Raw genomic sequence first — 12,460 nt, forward strand, 5'->3', positions numbered from 1 at the left:
CGTAAACGTGTCACGTAAAAGTGAAAGGCGCTTCATCACTAAATATCTATCATCCTTACAGACCTGACCTTATTTGGTGCTTCCTGCTTCTGCTGCTGATATGCATACGCCAATACCCTAAACTGTGATAATTATAGGTTTCAGGTATCTGGTGATGGTTATCTGAGGAATGGTGCGCGATTCTCGTCCTTTTGACAGTGTCATAAGGGCGAATTTGGTTTGAAGAGGTTGTATTTCGCTGACTAGTAATCTCTAAAACAAACACAATACAGGACAGGAAATAAAGTGTAAAATTTGACACATTTGGTACCAATAATTCGAAAGAGTCAAGAGATATTCGAATACTTTTACAATGTTTATTTCTATCATAAAAGTTATAAGGACATCTATATCTAAATACATCGATAATAGTTACACTAGTTACTGTTGTTATGGCTTTTAATTCAGTATGGCTCTACAGAAATATATGGACTCAGGAAACGCTTGGATATAACCGATACAGAATCTTGTGCCAGTATAATCATTTCTGCATAAACCACAGTAACGGAAATTATTAATTATGGAGACGATTATACCGAGGTTACAGTAAAGTAGCTGCTGTTATGGTGTGCCCTACATTTCTGAGAGTACTGATTAGCAATCAGAAATATGCTTAAGTTACCGTACTTAGAATTGAGGTTACCGTGGAGGGATTACTGCATGGCTACACTTAGTGAAATAATAATAATTTGAATGTAGACAGCGTAGGAACTTTCCTCAACGTTCATCCAATAGTCATACAAATAAAATCCGATTTCTTATAACATTTGTGATACTGTTACTGTATAAATATATATGACAGAAATTACAGAATATATAAACAATTAAACTGAACCCTAATTTGTTGAAGACGTGATAAAATATAATGTCTGAAAAATAGTATGCCATTCTGGACTTCAGGACACCCCCATAAGGCGAAGTTAGCTCAAAAAAGTATTCCGTTTATACTCCTAATTCATTGACGATACACAACGCAATAGAAAGCTCGTGATGCATGATATTTGATGTAAATCACTTTGAAATCAATGATAAACAAGTCATATGTATGGAAATCGTGGGAATTACTCATTAAATCTGGAATAGCCACCCAGGCTCCCGTACTGGTACATAACATTCGCTTAACAGTAGGCGATAGTAATATAGAATAAACATTATAAGTGTTTATTCCGTGCAGCAGGTAAATATAAATTTTTATCATACTGGAAGCCAGTCTGGATGTAGTGTGTGCTGTCGTCATTAACTTTTAACGGCATTATTTTGCATACACTAAATTTTCAGCCTTTAGACAAAATTATTTTGGTCGATTTTGGTTCGAAGAGGTAAGGTGATTGATTGAATTGATGACTAAGATCACATAGTACTTTGTACTATTTAATTGTAAGGACGATTTATCCTTAGAATACCATAAGTTATATTTTCATATCTAATAATGGTGGTTAAATCAGGTCAGGTCACTACGGAGGTATGAAGTGGTTATTATTGTCACTGTCGATAATTGTCCCAGACATGAGTATGATGACGATTATAGCGCTATCTGGTTAATTTTGACTGTTAATCCTTACAGGCAGCTATGGTTTTAATGAGCTGAAATTAAGGTTTCGAAGCGAGGTGTATGCTGTTCTGTGTACGACGCACGTAAAAGGATTTGTCGATATATAGCTATAGTATACAAATTAATTGTCTGTAATTGCTATTTCATCTATAACGCCCCAGACTCCAACGGTTATAAGTTTCAGGTATCTGGTGATTATTATCTGGTGAATGATTCCGTCCCTTTGAACGAGTCATAAGTGTACGCTGGGTCACCAGAAAAACACAAGGCTTGCCGTAATCAATTTATTTCAACCTGAAATATTGCATAAAGTAACATATATAAAAAATATAATAATTCACTCAAATAAATCTACATTGTTTCAGTCCTATGTACCAAACATTTACAATAACATAAGAGGAAATAAGATGAAAACATAATACAACATTTATCATAAAACTAAATTCTTGAAAATACTAAAATATGAAGCATCAAAACATATCATATAATCAAACATAATATACACATAAACAAAATTTACTGGTGAGCGTATGTGACTGCACTTACTTGTACACTTCTAATCAAACATGTTTAGCTGAAACAATAATATAAATGTGATGAACTAAAAGCTTTTCTTTATAATTATGATTTCAGTGTCTACATATTGGAAAACTTGAACATAGCCAAAACACACAATTCTCGCATTTTATGATCAAATTTATACATTCACAGAACATACTTTATAATCCTGCTGACCAATTCATATATCACAGATGGGGTAAAGTTCAATAATCCTTTATATAATGGAAAAGCCCTCCAAAACTAGTCACGTGTTTACATTGTGCGCCTCGCACGTATTCCTCTCTCCCATCCTGCTTTACTACCAACAAAAGAGCATCGAAAAGCGTGATAGCACACAAATATTACTAGTTAGAAAAACTTATGATACAATATGGACAAATTTGGTTTGAAGAGGAAATATCCCGCTGACTGGTAATCTTGAAAGCAAACACAACACAATGGAAAGGCAATAAAGCGTGAAATATGACATGACATGTTATGGTGCCATGGCTATGTAGTTGCAGTAAAATGATTATTGGTCTGGATTTAGTGTTTCCTGTAATGACATACATAAAAATAATAGGTTTCAGGAATCTAGTGAGTTCGCGTCCTTTAGGCAAACTCATAAGGGCCAATTTAGCATCCTGCTAATCTCTAGTACCCGAAGCAAAAGCTGTTGATATGGCGTTTCATTTAGAATTCGCTTTCCGCTTTAATTATAACAGATCTGACTGAGATAATAGACTTTTCATTTCAGGCAGTCGTAGTTGCTGCTTTTAGTGAGCTGGACTTACGGCTTAAATAGTGGGCGGTTATACATTAGGAGGAAATGCTTTTGTGAATTGATATTATCCCACGTATGTAGCGGAAAATAATTTTGAACTCTAGCACGATTAGCATCAATAGCTATCTATAATTCTAATTTCTATTATTTAGTTTTAAAGACAACATTACATATCTTGCAGGTGTATTGCATCTGTATTGTATTTTTTTTTGCTAGAAGTGGTCAGGCCGCAGGCGTGGTAAGTTGGTACTCTTGGTATGGCATTCCATGTAGTATCTGCTTGTGATAATATCATCGTGCAATACGGTTCATTTTAATTCTTATTACTTTCAAGCAATTGCTGCTTTTATTTTGCTGTAATTGAGGCTAAGAGTTTGGATGCTTATTTAAAATGAGAAATTGCTACTAGGAAAAGAACATCATTTTATGTTGTCAATATATCTTATGTACTTATTTGTTTCAATATATAAAACGTCACGTATTAATCTACAACTAGAGTATACTATTATCCTGGATTTGATCTTCCTATTTTAATTAATTATATATACACACCAATGCCCCGATTGTGATAATAATAGGTATCAGGTTCCTGGTGAACGTTATCTGAAAAATAATAAACGATTATCGTCCTAATGGCACAGTTATAAGGACGACTTTGGTTCAAAAGCAAACAACATAATGAAGCGTGAGTTCTATTATGACAGGTTAAGATACCAGGAGAGTCATGCTTTTAAGGTTGGGTTAATAGAGAGAAGGAAAATTGCAATCACATTTACTTACATTAATTATGATGCAACGGTAGATTATAACCTCGTAATTCCACTGTGTTATTCATAGTTATTCATACACCATCAAATTAATTATCTACATATTTAGAGATTTTGGTATGAAAAATGGGACATGCTTACAAGCTTCTACTTATTGAATATAACATTTGGCAGAGGATTCTAAAATACAATATAATATTCTATGCTTCTGTATACTATTAGCAAGCTGAGCTTCCTCTTCAAGCCAAAATCAACTTTATGAATTTGTGCTAAGAACGAAAATTGCACATCAATCCTTTGATACCTGAAACCTGTAATTTTCAGCGAGAGGTTTTCCTGAATGCATGGCATCAACTTTATTATGTCAAATTCCACGCATCAACGCCTTTCTTTTGTTATGTTTACTCTATGAATTAGGAAGTCAGCGGGATGCTTCCTGTTTGAGCCAAATTCGACCTTATAAGCACAATTTATGGTCGAGAATCGCGTATCATTCTTAAGATGCCATCTTCTGGTACATGGAACCTGTAATTATCACCGCCTTTCCATTTTTCTTCAGGGATTAACAGCCAGCGGGATGCTACTTTCTCGAGCCAAAGTCGCCCTTGTGGCGGAGACATAAAGACGAGAATCGCACACCCTTCTTCAGATAACCATCACCAGCTACCTGATACCTATAATTACCACAGTTGGGAGCATTTGTATATGCATGTGATTATATACTCCAGTAGAGTACATTTAAGAGAAACTTTGCAATACTCATGGAAAAAAAGTATTTAAGGATGATTTTATCCTTAAATTCAGGTTACTAAAAGCAGAAACTATTATTGTCTTGCAATAGAATTCCATGATGATTATCACTCATGTATGTGACAAGAATAGCAAATGTATATATGAAACACCATCAAATGAATTATTAATATGGTGTTCACCATGCTTGAGATCATGATTATAGTCATCTACTTACAAATGTATTTACTATTTCTTCTGTCATTAGTTACTTACCTTAAGTTGCATTATACAATTTCGAGTGCACGTTCAGATAATATATACATATCATTAACCGTAATATAGAATCCAGCATACGACAGTTGTATATCTAATTGTGTAAAATCAGCAGGGGATGTATTGTTATGGAAACCGTAGTTACTAATAGATAATATTAAGGTGATTAATCATAATCTACAAATCCATTATTCTGTTTTCCTTATTTCAAGCGGTCAGTCACTTTGGGCCTAAGCTTAATATGTTAAATTTCACTCATCAACGCCTTTCTTTTGTGTTATGTTTACTCTAAGAATTAGGAAGTCAGCGGGATGTTTCCTGTTTAAGCTAAATTCGACCTTATAACCACAACCTAAGGTCGAGAATCGCGTATCACTCTTGAGATACCATCTTCTGAAACCTGTAATTATCCCCGCCTTTCCATTGTGTTGTTTGCTTCAGGGATTAACAGCCAGCGGGATGTTTCTTTTTCGAGCCAAAGTCGCCCTTGTGGCGGAGACATAAAGACGAGAATCGCACACCCTTCTTCAGATAACCATCACCAGCTACCTGATACCTATAATTATCACAGTCGGGAGCATCAGTCTATGCATGTCATTATCAAATCCAGTGTAGCACAGCTGTATATCAATAATTTTAGAAAACCTATGTAATGTTCATTCGAAAAAGTTAAGTATGATTTTATTGCAAGAATTAATGAGTAATCAACCGTTTTGCATGAGGAAAGAATAGCAAATATATATGAAACGGCATCAAATGAATTATGATCCGCTACTTACAAATGTATTCTATTCCCTCTTACATAATTAAAAAATATAACTAGTATACAATTTAGATTGTATACTATAAGCTTAGTGTTCCTGATACTTCCAATTATCATCTACTGTTTAGATAAGAATGTTACAAACTTGGGTGATATATTTTTATATCCCTTTTCCGTATACACTGGTAATAGCAGTGTCAATAGTAAAACTAATAGATTATCAAATTACACTGTACCGTGAAATTTTACGATAAGTCTTGTGGTTATGATTTGTATATCAATAACTTCAGAAAACTTTTGTTGTATAGAAACTGTCTATGGTTTGTAATATGTGAAGAAAAGAATTTAAGGATATAGCAATTACTTAAAGCAGCCACTATTGTTGCAAAGAATAAGACTTAGAAATGAACCTACTTCTCTAAGATAAAGTAATCAGTTATTTGTGCCCTAAGCCTGTCATGTCAAATTTCACACATCACCACCTCTCAATTGTGATGCGGTTACTCAAGGAATTAGTAGTCAGCAGGGTGCTTCCTGTTTGTGGTGCTCTCAATTGTAATGTGTTTACTCAGGGAATCAGAAGTCAACACGGTAGTTCCTGTTTGAGCCAACTTCGACCTTATAACCACAGTCTAAGGTCGAGAATCCCGTACTACCCTCGAGATGCTATCATCTGGCATATGAAACCCACAATCATCACTGCCTTTCTATTGTGTTGTATGCTTCAGGGATTAGCCGACAGCGAGATGCTACTTTTTCGAACCAAAGTCGTCCTTGTGAAATAGACATAAAGACGAGAATCGCATATCATTCTTCAGATAACCATCACCAGATACCTGATATCTATGATTATCGCAGTCGGGTGGCATTAGTAAACGTATACCATTAACATATCAAGTCCAGTATATTGAACGTGATTATCAATAACACATGTGTGTCTCCCTCTCTCCTACAAACCCACATACACATGTACATACTTACACAATATATACACTATATTGGATTGGAAGGTAACTGCATAATATTATTCTTGTTACGATGTTCCAAGCTAGCATTAATGATATGCATTCACTAATACCCTAAACAGTGACAGTGATATTTTGGACACGAAGACCTGATGACAAGGTGTTAATCCCCAAACGATATCTCATAGGGCCATGAAGGTATTTAACGCCACTGACTGAAAATCACAGGTCAACCGGAAACTTACTACTTTTTCTACTGGAAACTCAAGATAACGGAATGACCAAACGACTGACACTGTCGTGTTTTATGTCTATGTTTGTTATAAAAACCATGTGCAAAATCAGGATCATCGCCTTTCTATTGTAATATACTTACTATAGGAATTAGAATTCAGAGAGATGCTTCCTGTTTGAGCCAATTTCGACCTTATGACAACAACCTAAGGTCGAGAATGGCGTATCATTCTTGAGATACCATTTTCTGATACATGGAACCTATAATTATCACTGCCTTTCCACTGTGTTTGGGATTCCCGGCCAGCAGGATGCTAGTTTTCGAGCCAAAATCGCCCTAATTCAGTGTCATAAAGACGAGATTCGCATACCATTCATTAGATAACCATCAAAAGGTACCTGATACTTATAATTATCACAGTCGGAGACATTAATCTACGCATGTCATTAACAGAAACAGTAAATCCAGTATCAAGAACTTGGGATCATTTTTTTATGTCGTTTAAATCATCAACAAATGAAAAGGATGATTCTAACTGTAAATGAAACTCTTCAGAATCAGCCACAACTACAACCTTACGGAATTAAGAATAACTAATCACTTGTATTGCATGATTATCTGTCACGTATGTGATAAGAATAGCAAATACTTGTAAAACGTCATGAAATAATTAATTGCGCACTGTTCTTTGAACTACAAAATAGAATCGTATACCTTTCTTCAGATACCTATGACTATCACAATCGGAGAATAAGTGTGTAAATATATATAATCAACAGTAATACAAAATCCAGTATACGACCGTTATATATCTAATTATGTAAAATCAGCAGGGCATGTATTGTTATGGAAACCGTAGTTACTATTAGATGATAAGGTGTTTGATCATGATCTACAATTCCGTTATTCTGCTTAGTTTAAGTGGTCAGTCACTTCGGGCCTGAGCTTAATATGTTAAATTTCACGCATCAACGCCTTTCTTTTGTGTTATGTTTACTCTAAGAATTAGGAAGTCAGCGGGATGCTTCCTGTTTGAGCCAAATTCGACCTTATAACCACAACCTAAGGTCGAGAATCGCGTATCACTCTTGAGATACCATCTTCTGGTACCTGGAACCTGTAATTATCCCCGCCTTTCCATTGTGTTGTTCTCTTCAGGGATTAACAGCCAGCGGGATGCTACTTTCTCGAGCCAAAGTCGCCCTTGTGGCGGAGACATAAAGACGAGAATCGCACACCCTTCTTCAAATAACCACCACCAGATACATGACACCTATAATTATCACAGTTGGGAACATTAATGTATGCATATCATTAACAAATTCAGTATAAAACAGTTGTATATCAACAACTTTAGTGAACCTTCCTTGTAATCATTCGAAAAAGGATGATTTTATTGCAAGAATTAATGAGTAATCAACCCATGATTATTATCAGTCATGTATGTGAAAAGAATAGCAAATATATATGAAACGGTATCAAATTGATTATGATCCTATACTTACAAGTGTATTATATTCCCTCTATCATTAATCACTTAGAACCTTAGTTGCATAATACAATTTAGATTGTATACTGCAAACTTAGTGTTCCTGATACTTCTAATTACCATATTTTTGTATCCCTTTTACGGATAGTCTGGTAATTGAAGCGAAAATAGTAAAACTAATAGATTATCAGATTATACTGTACCATAAAATTTTACGATAAGTCTTGTGGTTATGATTTGTATGACAATAACTTCAGAGGACTTTTGTGATATAAAAACTGTCTATGGTTTGTAATATGTGAAGGAAAGAATTGAAGGATATATCTTACAAAATAGCAATGCCTTATTTAAAGCAATGACTATAATTGCAGAGAATAAGACTTAGAAATGAACCTACTTTTCTAAGATAAAGTAATCAATCATTTCGGACCTAAGCCTGTCATGTCAAATTTCACACATCACCACCTCTGTGTTGTGATGTGTTTACTCAAGGAATTAGAAGTCAGCAGGGTTCTTCCTGTTTGAGCCAACTTCGACCTTATAACCACAGTCTAAGGTCGAGAATCCCGTACTATCCTCGAGATACTATCTTGTGGTACATGAAACCCACAATCATCACTGCCTTTCTATTGTGTTGTATGCTTCAGGGATTAGCCGACAGCGAGATGCTACTTTTTCGAACCAAAGTCGTCCTTCTGATAGATACATAAAGACGAGAATCGCATATGATTCTTCAAATAACCAACACCAGATACCTCATACCTATAATTATCGCAGTCGGTGGCATTAGTATATGTATAGTATTAACATAACAAGTGTAGTATCCTGAACTTGTCTGTCTGTCTGTCTCTCTCCTACAAACCCACATACACATGCACATACACACATATTTACACAATATATACGCTATTTTGGATTGGTAGGAAACTGTATATCATTTTTGTTACGATGTTCCAAGCTCGTATTAGTGATATACATTCCTTAATACCCTAAACAGTGAGAGAGAGATAAGATGTTAATCCCCAGCCCGACACCTCATAGGGTCATGAAGGTATTTAACAACCCTGGCTTAAAATCACAGGAAACATACTACTTTTTTCTACTGGAAACTCAAGATAACGGAATGACCAAACGACTGACACTGTCGTGTTTTATATCTGTATGTTTGTTATAAAATACATGTGCAAAATCAGGATCACCGCCTTTCTATTGTGATATGCTTACTCTAGGAATTAGAATTCAGTCTAAGTCTAAGGCCAGAAATAATATCTTGAGATACTATCTTCTGATATATGAAACCTATAATTATCACTGCCTCTCCATTGTGTTTGGGATTTCCGACCATCTGGGTGCTAGTTTTCGAGCCAAAATCGCCCTAATTCAGTGTCATAAAGACGAGAATCGCATACCATTCATTAGATAACCATCAAAAGGTACCTGATACTTATAATTATCACAGTCAGAGGCATTAGTCTACGCATGTCATTAACAGAAAGAGTAAATTCAGTATGAAGAACTTGAGATTTTTTTTTTGTTATTTAAATCATCAAAAAATTAAAAGGATGATTCTAACTGTAAATAACTAATTACTTGTATTGCATGATTATCTGTCACGTATGTGATAAAAAATAGCAAATACATGTAAACCGTCATGAAATATTTAATCGCGTACTGTTCCTGAAATACTATATTTTTCGAGACAGAATCGCCCTAATAACATTGACATACAAAAGAGAATCGTATACCGTTCTACCTATAATTATCACAGTCGGAGTAGAAGTCTAGACATATTGTTAAAAGTAATACAAAATCCAATATACGATATATCTAAGTTGTGTAAAATCAGCATGGCATGTATTCAGTTATGGAAACCGTAGTTACTAATAGATAATAAGGTGTTTGATCACGATCTATAATTCCGTTATTCTGCTTAGTTTAAGTCACTTCGGTCAGTCTTCTGCGAGGCTTGGAGCTTATTATGTTTAATTTCGTCGCTTCAAGCCTTTTTTGGTGTGATGTTTACTACTATATTTAGAAATGTCAGCGGGAAGATGCGTCCTGTTTGAGCAATTTCGACCGTATAGCCTAACCTTAGTAGAGAAATCGCGGATCAGTCTGAGATCCAATCTGCGCTGGGTACCGTGAAACTGTAAATTTTCCCTGCATTTTCCAATGTTTGTTGTTTGTCTTCTGGAAATAACAAACCCATATAAACTGACAGTCGAGATGCGCACACCCGTTCTCTAGTTAACCTTCTCCAGTAGAACCTGAGTCCGATAATTTTAACTGGCCGGAGCTTCAGTCAAGGCATGTCATATCAAATACAGCGAGTAAAAACTGTTTATCAAGTAATGTTGTGCTGCATCATTTGGAAGTGTCATTAGACAGAATAAAGGAGATCATTCTTTTTGGTTCCATTGGTCGACAGTATCTCGAGGTATAGGAGCACGAGACAGGTAAATTTTTCTTTCCATCTAATTGGTCGATATCGTCTTGATGGTTCTGTTTTGGATTTCATTAAATTAGCGTGGGCAGTTTGTGATCTATAGAAACTGGTATCGGTTGTGCTAAGATGTGAAGATATTGAATTGAAGGATAAATCTTACAAAATAGCAATTCTTACTTAAAGCAGACACTACTGTTACAGAGAATAAGACTTAGAAATTAATCTACTTTTCTATGATGAAGTAATCAGTCATTCGGTCATTTTTTATGTTGTTTAAATCATCAACAAATGAAAAGGATAATTCTGAAAATGATCCGGTCAGTTTGCAACCACAAATCTATTACACTTAAGGAATTATGAATTATTAAGCTCTTGGAGGGCATGAGTATCTGTCACGAATGTGATAAGATTAGAAATTGATGTAAATCGTAATGAAAAAGATTTATCGCCGTCACTTCTCGTGATAATATCTTTGTTTTTTATAGCGATAATAATCGCCCGTTTAAATGTCAATACTGCATTGATAAATTGGAGTTTTTGACCTGCTGATTACCTTTATTTATCAGTTATCGAGCGGAAAGCGGTTTCTTTTCATATCTTGTATCTTTAGCCAATTAACAGTAATTACAAATACCTGTAGAGATCTACATTTCGTTATTTTCCTTGTTATAGTGGTCTGTCTAGTCGGTTCCGGGAGCTATATTCTGTGTTATTTCTCGCATCTACGCCTTTCTTTTGTGTTTTGTTTACTATTAGTATTAGGATTAGTCAGCGGGATGTTTCAGGTTTGAGCCCTTATTCTGAACATGTATACTACACACCTAAGGTCGGATCAGCGTGATCACTCTGGAACGATACCCATCTTGTACCTGCAAACCTGTAAGTATCAACTGACCTTTCATTGTGGTAGGTTATCTTCTGCGGAGTAACTGCCAGCGGTGTTGTGACTTGCCCCCGAGCAAAAGTAGCCAGTGGGGCAGTGACATAAGTCGATGATTCGCACAACTTTCTTCAGATATCAGCATCTAGCTTCCTCGAGTTCCGATAATTACCTCAATGGATCGTCATTGTAGTGCATGTTCTTTAGATTTTAATGGGTTAGCAGTAGAAAAGATTTGTATTCTCAAGTAAGTGTGAGAACCTGTTGGTAATAGTCATTCGAATATGTTAAGGATGATTTTATTGAAGGAATTAGAGTAATCAAACGTTATTACATGTCTTGGTTGGGTTTAGTTTTTACAGAGATTTGAATCGGTATCTAATGGTTATGTCCTTATTTACTTGACAAATATAATTGTATCCTCTTTCGTTAATCACTGTGAGCCTTTGGTTCGAACTTTTACTTTTAGAGTGTTATACTAAAAGCTATCCGTGTTCATAGATAAGTAGTTCAGCATCTCCTGTGTAGTTAACGATGGTGTATGAATAAGTGGCCATGATATATTTTTGTATCTCTTTTACGTATGATCTGGGAATATAAGCGAAAATTATAAAACTAATATATTATCCAATTTTACAGTAACCATGAAATTTTACGATAAGACTTGTGATTATGATTTGTATATCAATAATTTCAGAAAACTTTTGTGGTATAGAAACTGTCTATAGTTTGTTATTTCGTGAAAGAAATAGATTAAAGGACTATAGCAAGTACTTATCAGCACCATACTGTTGCAATTAATATAGACTGAGAATTGGTTCCTATTTTCTATATATAGGTTTTATGTCATTCAGTCATGTATTGTTAGGATTCCGTAGTTACTAATAGTTAATATTATAGTGGATTATTCATATTCTACAATCCATATTCTGTTTTCCATTATTAAAGCGGTCTAGTACACAGTCGGGCCTGAGCTTTATATGTTTAAATTTCAC

The sequence above is a fragment of the Penaeus japonicus genome, unplaced genomic scaffold, assembly GCF_977035675.1.
Source record: "Penaeus japonicus unplaced genomic scaffold, GWHDUDI00000001_assembly GWHDUDI00000030, whole genome shotgun sequence".
In the NCBI taxonomy this organism is placed as follows: Eukaryota; Metazoa; Arthropoda; class Malacostraca; order Decapoda; family Penaeidae; genus Penaeus; species Penaeus japonicus.